This window comes from Acomys minous (genome assembly GCF_964271855.1).
Source record: "Acomys minous genome assembly, chromosome: 12".
Taxonomy (NCBI): domain Eukaryota; kingdom Metazoa; phylum Chordata; class Mammalia; order Rodentia; family Muridae; genus Acomys; species Acomys minous.
This window is the reverse complement of record NC_140493.1, coordinates 49163134-49180331: the sequence shown is the minus strand read 5'-3', so window position 1 is coordinate 49180331 and position 17198 is coordinate 49163134.

Below are 17198 nucleotides of genomic sequence, written 5' to 3'. Positions count from 1 at the left end.
GACAATTTTTTTTCACTGGGATCTCCCTTTTCTTCCTATTAAATCCTCTAATCCATTGTAACTCTTGATTCACTTCCCTAAGTCTCTAAAATATTTTATTATTGACAGGAACTTGTCATCCATTAGCAAGCCTAGAAGAAGATCAGGTCCCAGTACCAGAACGTATTATGCTATTCATCTTGATTTTGTTCTAGATATATGAGTTAAAGGTAGTTTAACCTGATGATAAGCCCCTTGGGTGGTTGTGCAGTTCCAAGTGATCAGCTTTGGAATTGTCCACATTCTAGCAACCCTGAATGGATTCTGAAGGTTGTCTTGATATATTTATGCATAATATGCATAATATATAAATATATAATAATAAGTACATATATAATATTATTCATATGCATGTGAATTGAAGACAAAGAGGCCATAAATTTAAGAGGAAGGAAGGGGATACTAAGAGTTGAAGAAAAGAAATGGAAAGGGGGTAAATGGTATAATTATATTTTAATTAAAAAGTCTTCTAAAAAGGCAATCAGACTTCCCCAACATCCAGATAAACCTTCCTTAGCAATGCCCTTTGTTATGCTAAAAGTCTTTGTGTCTCCTTTTGTTCTAATAAACTTTGTACATGAAAAACAACAGGAAATATCAAAAGAAAAGAGAAGGGAAAATCTATATTTAAATTTTAATTTCCTTATCTTTGATAATTTGAATATTATTATGAGCTTTTTAATTAAAAAACCCATCTCAGACTCAATTTTTGTATTAAATAGAGTAAGGGGAGATGGAAAGAGCGTAAAAGGACTTAAACTGAGGTAGATGTGGTAGTCATTAACCAGTATTATTTAAACTAAATGATGGTAAAAGACACACATACATACACATATGCAAACATACACACACATACACAAACATACACACAGATACACACACGCATACACACACCCATACACACATACATACATACATACATACATACACCACACACACACACACACACACACACACACACACACACACACACACACACACCACGGCAACATGGAAGGAAGGAATTCAGGGTTTCTGTGCTCAGGCAACTTAAACGGGAGATCAGTTTGCAAAGAGGTATGTTGAACTGCTACGTACATTGAAAGGAAAGGAAAAAAATTAAACCCCAGAGAATCTTTTGCATCTTCTCAGGAGTGATTTGGGAGTTTCAGCTTCTTCCATCCCTTGTTTGCTGGCTCCCTCCCTCCCATTCGCTGGAGGGGTACACCTGAGGGTACCAAGGGCTCCTGTTTGCCCTTCTCCTCATTGTGGCTGGTTTTAATGTTACGTCGCCTCAGAGTGACTGGAGTTGGGAGCCTTAGCTGAAGAACTGATTGCCTTAATGGAAGCAGGAAGGCCCACTCTGATGTAACAGGTCCAAGTACAAAGGGCACTAGAAGGAAGATGTTTTGTCTTTTGCTCCCCTGATCTTCGCTTCACTCTGTTGCTCCTGCAGCTGCAGATTTCCAGGCTCCCAGAATGGATTATGGAGCATCAGCTCTCCAGGAACTTCTCAGATTGGATCAGCTGAGGCAGCCAGCTTTATGGACTAAGTGACTACCATGTTTTTGGTTTCCTAGTGAGAGGCAGTCACTTGGAAGTACTCCAACTGCTAAGGCACATAGTGTCAAAAAGCGAGCAAGCCCAAGATCTCTGCCTCTCAGCGGTTTTTATTATTTTTAAGAGACTGACTTTATTTTCAGGCATGTGTGTATGTGTGTGTGTGTGTGGGGGGATGGTATGTGCATGTCAAGAGCATGCTTTAGGAGATTTGAGGCGTTTCTCCTGGACTGGAACTCCGTGGTTGAATGTCGTCTGACAAGGGTACCAGGAACTAAACTTGGGCCCTCTGGAAGAGCACCAAGAACATGTAACTGCTGAGCCATCTCTCCGGCACTGGTTGTTACTAACTTAATCTAAGCTGACTTACCCCATTGGTTCTTTTCCTCTGGAGAATCCTGACTAAAATACTACTTTTTCCCCCTGGGTTCCTCTTACCTCGAGTGCTTTGTAGCTCTCTGCTATTCCATGTTCCATGGTATGCCAACTTCTCTCTCTCTCTTGTGTTTTCCCTGAAGAAGTCTCTGCCTTGCTGGAAGCGTCAGCCTTCCTTGGCTCAGTGCCCATTAGGAAGATAGAATGACTCTGTTTCCTTTAACCCAGCATTCTGAGATGTGTTCCTCTGTAATGATTGGGGAGAGCCTTTCCACAGACTTGAGCGTAACATACGCAAATCTCAATTCGGAAGCTCTTGACCTGGCTAAAGTTACTTTAATATCTTCTGTCAGAGCTTGTCCCATGCTTTTCTTGAATTCAGAGCCTTCAAATCAACCACTTCTTGTCCACTTTCACTAAGCCAAAGTTAGTCTTCCTGCCTATAGCACCTTGGAGGGACATTGAAAATACCTCTATCTCTCGAGAGGACCAAGCTCTTCTGTTGACTTAAGGTTTTCCTGAGATGATTCTATTCTAGTGTGCCCAGAGAATCCCACTGCTTCTGCAGGTCATGGCTCTCGTCATATGAACTTTCCCTCCATCAGGAGTATCTCATCAGAATCTAGGCACCCCACATGGCACAAGACATCTTGTAGATGACCTTTGGAATGATTTCCATACAGCATGTGGACATAAGCAATCTAAGGTGAGAGCATTGCAGCATCTCTCATGGCTGCATGAGATGGCATTGGCTCCACACGCCATCCCTGTGTCTCAAGCATTAAACAGTTTCTGACGTCCTAGGAGAAACTGATCATACAGAAAGGCAGGCAAGTAGGAAGACAGACACACAGACACAGACCCACAGATACCACCTTCCCCCTACACACACTTAAGTGATAAACAATTTCTATTCTAAATGCTGTATAAAAACACTCATTTCCTTGAAAAAGAAACATTAAACACATTTATCTTTGCCCAGGGAAAAAAGCAACTTTTGTTCCAGATTGGAGTAGCTTTCACAATGCAGAGTGGGTATTCATTTAAGAAGAGGGTCTTTGCTCAGTGTCTGTATGGCTGTGGGAAGGAAGGAAGGAAGGGTGTGTGTTGGGCGGGTGGTAATCTTCTTTTTCCACATGAGAGAAAGTTTCCCTACAACACAGCAACTATCTTCTGCAAAGGTGAACTCAATCGCTCACCTCTTATAAAAGAATTTTTTAAGAATTTGAAGTAAGAGACTTCAAAGACCTTAGAACAGGGATTGGGTCAAAGTTCAAAACACACATATCTCTCCTACTGCACACCACAGACTCTGCAACATGGGATCTCCTCCCTACTACTGGTCTAGGAGTGGAACTAGGACATGCGCAGCAGGATGCGAACAGGTGCATGGTGCCCTTCTGCTCTCCCTGATATCGCCCAGGGACTCCAGCCTTCCATCCCTTCACCCCGCCCCTCCTTTCTCAATGTGAGTGTGCACGTGTGAACATGAAGGCAGACTGAATATAATTTGCATCAAGCACCCAGCTGTTTTTCAGAAATCTGTCATCACATACTTGATTGAAAGACATTTTAACTCAACACCTGATCTTTGTTGTACCAACTCAGGATAACATGAATCAGATTTTTAGAATTGGAAGGGAATATTTTTGCTCAAATACTTCTCAGGTCAATCTAAAATCATTTGCCACATATATTGGGTCAGATCCCTCATGGCCCAGCTTGAATCACCTCTTAAATCCTGGCTATGCTGGGTGGACAGTGCGGACAGAGCTCCTGTGTCCCCCATACTTGTCCTTCTCTTGCCAAGCTCACACCGTGCACTGTTCTTATGGACTCTGATGAGCAAACGTTCATGAAATTCTACCCAGAAAGCCCCATACTGGAGATTCAGAGCTTTCACATACTCAGTGAGTGAGAATCTTACCCCCATCCCCCGACCCCCACCTCTCTCTCTGTCTCTCTGTCTCCACCCTCTCTGTCTCTCTCTGTCTCTCTGTCTCCCCTCCCCCCTCAGCAGGATTTTTCTGTGTAATAGCTCTGCCTCTCCTGTACTTGCTTCATAGACCAGGCTGGCCTCGAACTCACAGAGATCTGCTTGCCGTTGCCTCTGCTGGGATTAAAGGCATGCAGCACCCCCACACCCTTCCCACCACTGCTCTCACTTCTTTTTCTTTCTCCTGGTTGGTAAGTCACCCAGCACACTCTAGCCTAGCTGTTCTCAATCTGTGGGTCACAACCCCCTTGGGGCTCACATATCAGAAATCCTGAATATCATAATGATTTATAACAGTGGCAAAATTACAGTTTCATTGTTTTCATAGCAACAATGAAATAATTTTATGGCTGGGGGGTATCACCACAACATGAGGAACTATATTAATGGGTCCCAGCGTTGTTAAGACTTAGAGCCACTGTTCTAAACACTCTTCCCAAGGACATGGGAGGGATGTATGTCTCCAAGTGTTCAAGACACTCACCCTAGCAATGCTCTTGTTATGACACACCTCCTTCCTCTGTCTCTCACAGATCCTCTTCCTGTATGCCTGCTTTAGGCCCTAGTTTTCAAGGAGTTCAACCTAAAAGAGCTGTTTCTAAAAGTGGTCACAGGATTCTCTCAGAATGGGACCTTGGAAACCAATAACCCACTGGTGAGGGGAAAATATAGTGGAGATAGAGAGTGAGACACACTGGCCTGCTGGATCATGGGATTCCCCAAAGTCTTGGCATCCTGGTGACCAGCTGGAAGCACACAGCATGGCAGAGTATGTGAGGCACTGGGGCAAAGGTAGGTTTAGGTTCTAGGAATAAGTTATGTTTCTTGATGGTTTTAGCAGATGTGAAGGAAGCAAATGACCACCAACCTGGGATAGCTACCTATTGTGGTGAATTCCCGAAAGTCTCCAGCTCCAGTGAAAGAGACCTTCATCTCTTATAGCTGTGGAGATTGCTAGACTGAAAATCAGACCCATGATTGGACTGTAGGGGCAAGAGCTTGAAGGCAGCGTGCCATCTGTAGCCCCACATGTCTCCCATGCTAATCTCATAAGCTGAGACCTAAATTGAGTGGAAATGCCTTAGAGCTCAACCTTCTCTTTTACAGAAAGGAGACCCCTTATCTTTCATCTAGAGACCCCCCAAACCATTACACTCAAGGCAGGTATTTCACAAGCCGTGATCCTCTTCTCTAAGATATGTGTGTCTGTTTCCATGTCTATTATGTTAATAACTAGAAATTTCAGCCTGGTATATGGCTAAGAGGACATATACCTGCAAGCTGAATTAGAGGAGCGAGCCAATCTATATCAGTGGGCAGAGTCCTGGAGAAAGGGAGCAGGGTAGCAGGGGAAGAGAAGAATCTAAGGGTGATTGGCAGAGGATTATTTATGGAGATAGGAGGGGTCTTATGACCCTGGGTTTAACCTCTGGGCAAAGGCATCTGGAGCTGATTGCCATATGTTGCTGGAATAACTCCATGGCACTAAAATGGATGAAAAACAGGGAAGAAGGTGACATAATGTGCATAGCTTCATTCGGTAGGAGCAGGGAACCCACCGCCTTACTACATTTCTTGAAAGAGTCCAGAGGACACTCCTTCTATTCAAGTGACAAGAGGGACTTCCAGTAATAATGTTCCTCTAGGCTATGGTTCCCTATGGGAGATGATATCATGGAACCTCCTGGTGCCAATGGTGATGGTCAGCTTTCAGGAGTGTTAAAAATACCACTTTAACAGCAGAGGCAACACAGTCACTATTGCTGTCATATGCAGTAAAAGCAGACTGTACACACAGACATCTCTGGCTCTTGCGGGTGTGAGCTGGTGATTAATAAGTGAAAGGCGTCCTAGTCCTGAGAGAGAATGGCAACACGTGACTTTTTGCTTCATTTATATAAGTCAGAGAAATCAAAAATTGACAAGCACAATGGAAAAACTGTGACCCCTTACCTGGTTTTTAGATCTAGGCTGGTTCATAATTGATTGATCCTCAATTGGTTCATAACCTCCCTCTCCTTTTCCTCCACGTCCCTGTTCTTCTTTCCCTCTTCCCTTGCCTTCTCTGTCTCCAAGCTCCTCAATGTTACAATGTCATTACAAGTAAATATAACCAACACGTTCCCAATCCTTCTTCAATTCACTTCATAGCACGATAGTTGGCTACTGGGTATCTAAACATTCCATATGGTTTCAAGAGCTATACTCATCCCAGGAGAACCAAAACACCTCCACATTCCTTCCACTAGATAAATAAGGGGAGCCATGGAGGTACTACCCTTGTCACTTTTCTTGCTATGAAAAAAAATATTAGACAAATATGCTTGTGGGAGGAAAGTTTTACCTGAGACCATAGTTAAATGTAATGCTCATGGCTGCAGAACGCTGAGGCAGGGGGCAGCATCACACCCACAGTCAGCAAGCAGAAAACAATGGATTCTGGTGCTCGGTTAGCTTTCTCTTTTCAAGGCAGTTCAGTGTCTCATTCTAAGGAATAATGTTACCCAAATTTAGGGTGAGTCTCCCCACCTCAATTAACCTAATCAAGATATTCCCCCAGAGCCTTGCCTATGTAATAATTCTAGACAGTGTCAAGATGACAAGTAAGAGGCCAGTACTGCAGGAGACTTGGCAGAATCTATTTCATTACAGAGCTGTAGGTCTGGAAAGTCACCTTCTGTGTTATTTCTCTGTCTTTTCAGTGTGGGGTGGACATAGAGGTCCTTAGCCTCTGGCAGAACTAAAACTCTCATACTCATTTTCTGACATGTGTTTTAAAAATCCATTAAAACAATAAAGGTAATGTCAACAAACATAAGATGTTTTTCCCAGAGTAGAGACTCTTAAAATGTCTCTCTCAGGGAATGCTTATAAAATCATAATCAATCCTATCTATAAGGGTGAGCCAGGACTATCATCTTGCAGATCACTTACAGCATTATGCCACTATCAGAAACATTGGCAATGCGAGGAGGGTCTTCTGTATCAGATATCAGGTGGTACTCTACATTCAACATGGCAGCAAAGTCTCTGTAGAAAAACTCTGTATAGATACAGGGTTACTCAGTTTAAGGAGGGGTAGTCACCCACCAGTACCATATCACAGACATTATCTTTATTGGGACATGGGATCCCTGACACTTACTATGTGGCTATTAACTTGACATACATTTTTAAAGCCTGTTTAATAAGGAGGCCCAAAAGCAATTTCTGCATGGGCTTCTTTTATCTTGGCCATCTGTAGAACACAGTGTCAGTTTTAGTTTTCCCATATAGGTCAATATTCCTCATGCTGAAATATTAGTAGGAGCCAGGAAGGGTTGTCAATAATCTTGGCTGCCCTTCTCTGAAGCCTGGCACTCTCTGTACAGTGTTACTTAATTCTCACATGAAACCCAGGCAGATAATTTTACCGTATCTATTTTAAAGGCTGAAAAAGAAAAGAAAGATTGGTCAACGTTTGCAGAGATCCAATGGAGATTTCTGAGACTTAAATCAGGCATGCATGTCATCATGGCACTGTACTTTGTAGTTTTTAGTCTGGAGGTCAATTTAATGTGACACTACTTGCCATTCGTTTGCTATAAACAATACTTTCACAGAATAATCTATGTTTCATGTTTGTATGCTGTTGTATGTTTGTTTTTTTGCTTCATTTTTGAGAACCAGGTCTCATGTAGCCTAGACTAGCCTCAATCTATCTATGTAGCTGTGGCTGACCTTCAACCTTTGATTTCTTTGCTTCCACCTCCTAAGTGCCGGGACTAGAGGTACATGCTGCCTACAACTAGTTTATGCTTGCATGTGGCAATAACAGTGTTTTTCCTGAACTGTCTTTTTAGAAGCTCATGGAAGTTTTAAGAGAAAAGTAAAATTGTGGGCCAACGTTAGCAGGTGAGAAAACTGAATCTTAACAGATAAATCACGTGCCCAATGCCATTTGGATGTCTAGAGTGTAGCTCTCTAGTTACTAAGCTATACTATATTATTTAAAAGGTATTGAGGGCAAAAAAAAAAAAAAAAAAAAAAAAAAGACCCAGCAGTAGAGTGCCTGGAAATAAAACTGAGTCCAATGCAGAAATATGAAGCCACATTGACCTCATGAAATATGTGGCTGTGACTCACCTATTTCCATATGTTATGTTGCCCACTCTGTGTCACTAACTTGTCATCCAGGGTTCCACCAGGAACACAACCGTTAGTTCCCAATTTCTACGTTCCTATATCTCATTGTCTGAGTCCAAACAGATAAGAGGCGGGAGAGTTCTGGGGAGACTTCAGCACATTTTGTTAAGCGGACAGCTGTAGTTAGAAGTGACATGTATTAGAGGAGAGACATATTTTCTGGCTGGAACATTTTTTTTGTCACTCGTTGTTCAAGGAAAATTACAAAGTTGTGAAAATAAGACATCTGGCTATTTCACCTTGCTGACAAGTATTCAGAAATGATTGATGGCTCCAGCTTGGCCTAAAAAACACACATGCAATGATGTTATAAAATCTTTTTTCCTTCATACGTCTCAATTAAATCCCCAACATTACTGATATACTTGCTGAGCAAATACCAAGCATGAGGTTTTAGTGAGGGGGCTGAGCCTAAGAGAAGGGAATTGAGTTGACAGGTGAGTTAGGCAGATGTTTCAAAGATGGGACCAGCTCCCCAGTTCCTACATAAAATCTGGGTTTAGAGGTGCACATTTGTAATCCCAGTGCTGAGAGCAGTGAGAGGTAAATTCCTGAAACTTGCTGGTAAGTGAGCGCTAGGTTCAGATTAAGAGATTTTGTCTGTCCCCCTCAGTCACAGTCATAGGGGAAGGGAGTAAGGGGAAAATGGGAGGGAGGGAGGAATAGGAGGATACAAGGGATGGGATAACAATTGAGATGTAATATGAATAAATTAATAAAACATATTTAAAAATAAATAAATAAACAAATAAATAAATTGATGAGAAACTATGGAAGATACCTAACATTGACCTCTGGCCTGCACACACACACACACACACACACACACACACACACACACACACACACCACACTTGTGTACCTGCATCAATATGTGCATATACATTTTCACATATACATAACACACACATGTGCGTACACACAAAAGAGATGCTATATATAAGCAGAGTAAATATGGTCTTCTTTAAGCTCCTGTAGTTTGAATCCCGGGTACTAGTTTTGGAGAAAGTTCAGCTTTGGAACAGCCAGTTTCTGGTGTTGATCTTGGGTCATCTCAGTGAACTGCTGTGGTTATGAGACAAGTATGATTCAGTGCATTCAGTCATGCCATTGAATACACTGGGGGACAGAGAAGAAATCCACCAGGCCCACACAGAAGCCTTTGAAAGCCCAGTAATCATCCCTATGACTGAAGGAGATATGAACTTGAACCTGCAGCTAATTACCACACACCTCCATGTTCTAGACTGTAGAGTTACATATTTTATATATAGAGTCTTACATGTACCTCAGTTAAATTTACATACATCACTATATCTAACATGTAAGTTATAAGTGATAGTATCTGCCCTTATTGTATACCTCCAAGCTCATAATCCAATCGAGCCTTCTCTTTGAAGGTCCCCAAATATCAGGGGCACATCTGGGAAGGAAAATACTCTGTAGACATGACATTAGACATACAAAGCCTGTTTTCTGAAACTGGAGTCTTCCTGTGTGCCCATCATGGGCTTGAAGGGTCTTTCCTCAGTTCTAAGATCGATTAGGACTACATTGGTTTGACCTCACTTGAAGTTTATTGAATCAAATCACCTTTCCGGCTTTTAAATGTTCCTCTGTTGTAGCTTGATTGTATCCAAGGATATCTAATCTTTTGAGATTAAAATTTTGTCACTCAAATTTCTTGATATTTTCCTAAGATTAATGTCATTTACAAATTTAATTGTTGTCGTCTATTTGTTCATCAAAATTAGTCTAAGTACACTCACTTTTAATATTTTCCTCTTTATACCATCAAAATCACCCTGAATTTTCATGGTGCCTTTCTACACATCCTTCTCCATCTGGTGCAATGGTTAAAGGGTTTCTTCCTGAGAAGGTTTAGGTTTCAGGTGAGGAGTCAGAATAAGTGTGGGGTTCACAGTATCAAGTTCTTTCTCTTCCTGAAGTCAAATATAATTTTAGATTGCTCTGCTTTTTAGATAATTTCTGAATATAATATATATTATTTTGTTTAAGTTAACGGATAATAATGATGATGACGATGATGATGATGTTGATGTAAGTTTTCCTATACCTTTCAAGCTTTTTTAACTAATGTATTACTTTTTAACATTGAAAAAAACCCCACAAACTGGGTCTTAGGATGATGGATTTTCTGTGTAAGCACCAAGACTTGAGTTTGAATCTCCAACACCAATATTAAAAAAAAAGAAAACTGGGTATAGCTGCATGTGCTATGAGGTTACAGAACTTCGACATTGGGGAAAAGAGATAGGCAGATCATTACAGCTCACTCTCAGGTCAAACCAGTAGGAAAGACAAGCTTACAGTTTAGGGAGAGACCATGTATTAAGGCAGAAAGGCTGAGAATAGAGGAAGATACCTGATGATTGGCTTTGACCTCTGCATGCAGGAGCACAGGTATACATATTCACATAGGCATCTGCGTGTACCACACTCATACCATCCATAACACACACACACACACACACACACACACACACACACACACACACACACACACACACACAGGTTAATTGTGGTAAGTGGAGTGCACCTGGGGACCATTTGTTCCTAAAGAATTGAGGCGGGCCTTTAGGAAGGTGATGTCTGTGAGGCTAACTCTAGTTTATGACAACTTATCAAAATGCCTCCATGTAACTGTCTTTTCAACCATCTGCTGGAACTGAGTGGCCAAGGCAGATCCATTTTCTCCATCGCATCATGTAAATGGCCCTTGGCAACAACACAAACTCACCAGAAGACCTCTGTCTTGCACAGCTCTGGAGTGAACTGTAAGAAGGGATGAAGATGGTGGTGGATGGGTGCAATTCACCAGGCCTGGCCCCGTGGTCAGAGAAGTGCATTTGCTCATCACTGTGGCATGGTTACCCAAGGCATCCCTGAGCAGTTTCGTAAGTGGGCTCTTTTAGTCAAGCTTGTTCTGGTTATTCCCTTTTGTTTTCCTTTCTTCCTGCTTGTAGGCACTAAGTAGTCTGATGCCATTTTGATACCCCCAAGTCTACATTCTGTAGTTCCTCTTTCTGCGTTTACTGATAAAGGTTTCCCTATACCTCCCATGACTTGTCCCTTAGTTCTGCCTAAGAGACTGGAGTTTAGAAGTGCTTTATTTGCCCATACTTCATTAGAATGTAACTTCATATTCCACAGACATCACTAGGAAGAGCCTTCAGCTACCTTCCCACTTTCTCACCGCCTTCCATCTTCCTTTCTTCTATATTTCTGCCATGTCTTTTTTGCATAGTTATAAACATATTTGTGACAGGAAGGCATACTGCAAACTCTTTACCATCAAGAGTTCATGAGTGCAGGTGTCATGTTTAGCCTGCTCCCTATCTTGTCCCCAGGGCCTAGCAGTGCCCCACCTATGCAGAACTCAGCTCTTATTTACTAATTATTATCAGAAAGACGAGCAGGCGGGCTATCTCAGCCTTGAAGAACTTACTATGCAATAAAAGAACAGTAAGGAAACACTTTATATGCAGTGTGTGGGGGTCTCAAAAGAGACTGGTGCCTGGGAAAGCTATGCTGTCTAGGAAAGATCTCTGATTTTATAAAGAAAAGCCAGAAAAGGCTTTCTTTGGAGAATAGCCTTGATAGTGATCTGATGAACATTGAAGAATTTATTAGCAAGGAGAAAGGATGTCTCATCAATAAGTGTGCAGAGGTAGAAAAACCACCAGCATCCAGCGTTCACTGATCCTTCACTGTGCACACGGGATGCGCCACATACCTAGAGTATGAGATAACTCATCCAAGAGAAGGAGTGGATCAGGAAAACCGAAGTTACATTCCCACGTACATAGACTTTGATCTGTTAATGGCTTCTTATTTGCTATCCTGCCGCTCTACAAGGTGCAGTCAACCACCTAGTAGTGAGCAATGCATCATAAAATAGCAAGTGAAAAAAAATAATTACATGTTCCTGAAATTGCTTGGTGGTTATCTTTGAAATATCAAATCATTCTGATGAATTACTTGGTAATGCAACTTTTCTTTTTTAATTTCATGATAATGTTCCAATTTACTAGTCACAAAACTCCCTGACATCACTGCCGTACTAGCGGCGTGGATATTTTAAGCAGTTTTGACAATATAATTATGGTTATTAGGTAGATATTTGTTTCCCATCAACTAAATAATAACACCTTGTCCCAAGAATCCAGGTTTCTTGGAACAATCTCAAAGTGCTTTACCAACAAGTATTCTTTTTCTGAAGGGGGAATCTCAGAGCTTCCCAGGATACAGGAAGTACATTTCAGAGTATGCATGGAGGGAGGGTAGTTACAGGAGCCTGGTCAGCATGAGAGATAAAAAGAAGTAGGTGTTAGGCTCACAGCATTCCTGGAACCTGGAAGTACACAGTCCCCAATCAGAGGATCTAGGGAGTGACAGTTTCCATCTAAGAAGGGCAAAAATTTGGAAGAACAGTAGTTGGGACCTGATATTACTCCAATAACTAAGCTGTGTCACTGCAAGCCAGCTGAAGTTGGTACTAATTTTTATCTAGTGTATACCTTTGCATCATCAAATTATTATTTAAAACATGTAGCTTCATTAGCAATCTGGGGAAACATTAAACAAAAGCTGCTTCTGATTTAGCAGAAAATATCTAGTGGAAAAACATATGCTGCTGGAGATAGAAAGAAATATCAGTTTTACATTTCCAGATCTTTGTAGAGAAAAATAAGATGTAAGTATACCTATAAAACTGTCCCCTGATCGATGAGTGAGGCCCAGCCATAGAATGTTTGCCATGCATATGTGTTTGATGTCCTGGGTTCAGTTCCTAACACCGCAAACAACGCAAATCTTGCCTCATGCACAAACCAAAACAAAAGGCAGTGACAAAACTCCTTATTTCCTTTGACTGATAAATTACTTCATATTTAAATGGAATTAAATAATGATGGTTTGAGTGTGTTTCTTGGTATTGGCCAGTGAGTGAGGTATGGTTCTGCTATTTAACCCATGGAGCCTGAGACAACCTGTGAGGTATTTTTTTTTCAGTTATAAGATACCACAATGGGTGGGTGATTGGTAGTGTTAGTTGTTGCTCCCCATAATCCCTTCTTTATTATTATTATTATTATTATTATTATTATTATTATTATTATTATTATTAATTTATTCTTGTTACATCTCAATGGTTATCCCATCCCTTGTATCCTCCCATTCCTCCCTCCCTCCCATTTTCCCCTTACTCCCCTCCATATGACTGTGCCTGAGGGGGCCTTCCTCCCTCTTTATATGCTCATAGGGTAACAAGTCTCTTCATAATCCCTTCTTTACCCTCCTGGAAGAGGACTTACTAGCAAGTGTTTTCTCATATCCTAGCTCTGCAGGAGTTGCTCTCTGAGTATATATCCTCCCAGATGATATTCCACGGGTACCAAGAGGCAGAGAGCAGGAGGCTGAGGGCCAAAAAAGCATGCCTGCTGCTAGGTAAAACTCAGAGGAGGAGCCCAGATGATAGCAAGGCTGTTACAGGCTGAGTTTCGCCTAGCTCCAATTCATATTTGAAGCACTAACTTCATGGACCATTGTGCAACTTTACTGAAAAATAAGCTTGAGTGATATCAACTGGCCAAGGTCTGGTTGTTTGTGTGGATGCCACCCAATAAGACCTGCATTCTTTCTAAGAGGCAGCTTGGACACAGATGTGCTCAGATCACAGGAAAGAACCCCATTGAGGAGAAAAGGAAAAGCCTCGGAGAGAATCTGTATCTACCAGTTCCTCGACTTTCCACCTCTGATCTGCACTATCCTGAGAAGGCATATTTCTATTTGAGGGGTGAGGCTATGGTATCTTGTCATGGCAGCCTGTACAGGCTGACAGAGCCACTATACAAAGTGCTTTTCGAGGTTTGGGATTTGCCACCACAGATTTTATAAAGGATCGCCATTAGGACAATTTCTCAGATAGCCATGTTATGAACTAACAAGCAACTGCTGAATAAAGGTCCTCTTCACACACATGGAATAGCCTGCACCAAATGATAGCTAGAAAAGAAGGCAGGGGTAGGAACAGAATTATACTCTACCTATAGGCAAAGGGAAATTTAGAAATGATACAAAGTAACCCCCATAAAAAAATGCTTTGATTAGACTAATGAGAAGCTGTAATTAAATCTGTCTTGTGTTTATTATTTTTTCTTTGGTTATTTTGTTCACATATATTTTGAAAGAGGAAAGGTGCTTTGTTACATCACATGACGCTGCTGGGTGTGTTTACTCCTGTGAAAAATAAAAATCATTCTCAACGTTGTGTTGAGAGGGATTCTAAAGCTCTGTCTAGGCTAAGCATGGTAGCAGTGTTTGCTGGCACGGGACACAGGTGCTCACACCTGGCCTGGACCATCACTACATACTCCTATAGGTTGTATTCACCATTCCACCCACAGGGCCCGTGCAAGTTACTCTTAAATGGAGTTCTGTGCACCATCATCTCCATGACCATCTGTGGGGACATTGTTAAGCAGGTGTTCCAGAAAGATTTGTCTGAGCCACACCCACCTTCATGGACAGCCTGAGAAATGGAACAACTGTACTCCAGTCCTGATGTGGTTTTAGCTTTCTCTAGTCTCATCAGGGATGGGGAACTCCCTTGTTCCTAGCTCATTTCAGCTAGCCTGGTTTATATCTTCCAAAGTAAAATCAGCAATGAAGTCAATCTGAAGCCTCACACCTGGCTATCATTTAGACCTTTCATGATCTATTTAAAACAAAAAACAAAAAAACAAAGCAGTGTTATCATTTGTGCACCGAACTCTGTTTTCAGAACACTGTGGCACTTGTTCAATTCTTTTAAACCAGCCTTTGAGAAGAGAAGTACATTCAAGTTACAGCTTGCATCTGACAGAGGGGTCTCTGTGATTTTGCTGAGGGGACACAGGGACACATTTTTACAACCTGGATTTAAATTCAGCTGCCATCAAACCTTATGTCACATAGTACAACTGACACCAAATTTTGTGGTACACAGAAACATGTCATTGAGTCACACCGATAGGTAAAGACAATGGGGTGACTCTAGTCCAAAGTAACCCCAATTTAGAATCAGCCACGTTCCACTAGGCAAGGACAGCCCTCACATCTCCTCAGGCATTCTGTTGTGTTCAGAATGTCTGTAGTGTGTTTTATGGGAATAGATTGCCCTAAATATGAAGAGCATTGTGGGATGGAATTTTCCCAGGATGTAGACAGCTTTACTTCTGATGCCAGGAAAGTAGTCACTAAAGAGAGGTATGTTGGTTACCTTGACTGAGAGGGAGTTCAGCAACCACAGCCAATGGGAAGAGAGAACCTACATGAAAGGTGGAGGGACCCCTCTGCTAGCTCAGTGCTGCTACCTGTTCAGTAAGACAGTCTGGGGCCCCAGCGAAGACTGATAATCCACCCCTCTCAGTTTATTGAAGAGGCATTTGAGATTCTGAGATTTCCACATGGGGACCCCAACTCCAGCTAGTCATCAGTGCAGAGCTACTCCAGAAGTATCCAAGCTCTGCCATTTTCTCTTCCTCGCCAGAGCAGTGAGGGGACCACTGGGAGAAGAGATGGACAAGTGGAGGGACGCCAAAGAACAGAAAAGGTTAAAGGGAAGCTGGTATGGGCATAGTACTGACAGCAGCTGGCAGCACTTGCCCTAAAAGTCCTTTGTCCATCTCTGAGCACCTGTCCAGGCCCCACTGAGGGCGCTGCAAATGTTCAGATAATGAATGAGTCAGAGGATGGTTGATTGGTGCTTTGCTAAGACTCATATTGATTTACGTTCCTACTGTAACGAATAAAAAAGAAAAAACTATCTCTATAGTCATAGGCAAGTTATTTTTATAGCATTACTTTAGCCTCTCCCTTTCTCTCATCTATCTGTCTGTCATCTATAATCTATCTATCTGTGGTGGTTTGAATGAAAATGGTCCCCATAGACCCATAGGATGTGGTACTAATAAGATGTATGGCCTTGCAGTAGGTGTGGCCTTGTTGGAGGAAGTGTGTCACTGGGGAGGGGGGGTAGGCTTTAAGGTTTTTAGATGCTTAAGGCAGGCCAAGTCTCTTTCTTCCTCTCCCTCTTTCCCTCCTTCCCTTCCCTCCCTCCTTCTCCCCCAACTCTGCCGCCTGCCAGTCTGGCTGTAGAGCTATCAGCTCCTTCTCCAGCACATGTCTGCCTGGGCACAGCCACACTTCCCACCATGATGGGAACCTCCAAACTGTAATCCAGAACCAATTAAATGTTTTCCTTTGTAAGAGTTACTGTGGTTGTGGTGTCTGTCACAGCAGTAGAAACCCTATCCATCTTCTGTCTATCAAGTCATCCACCCACAATCCATATCTATCTATCTAGACATAGTAATATATTTAGAGAAAGATACATAGGTAGATAGCTCCATACCTGCTGTGTGTGTTTGGGGGATGTATGAGAAAGAGTGGGGGTAATTCCATATATATATTTCCACAGCTATTTTACAAAAAATGAATTTGGCTGCATTTACTGATATGGAGCCAGAGAGAAAGAAAATCTAAGTTACTTTGCCAAGGTTGTATGGTTGGTTAAAATTGGAACAAGAGTTGGACGTAGCTCTCAGAGTGTCAGTGAGGACTCTGTGGCTGCATCTGTCACTCTTCCTTCTCCGAACCACCTCTCCACACCAGCCACCATGCCGTCCAACTGCTTTGTGATTTGAGAAATTCTTCTCAAAAGTCTTCACGAAACAGAACCATTCTCTGAGCTGATTTTTCAACCTTGATTGACAGATAATTTATTAAAAATCTCCTGCTTACAACAAGAAAAAAACAAACAAACAAAGTAACCTAAAACGACTACAGTTTGATGGGCTGACTAACATTTCTAAGCAGGCATCTAATTAAAACAAGTTCGCAGAACCAGTCTGGTTTAAGAACACAGTATGAAAAGCTCACTTGAATGCACCTAACATAAACAGAGTGTGGTGAATAGTGGCTCAGGGAGTAGAGGCCCTTATTGCCAAGACTGATTTTGATCCCTGGGTCCCACATGTTAGAAAAGAGAACCAATTCCAAA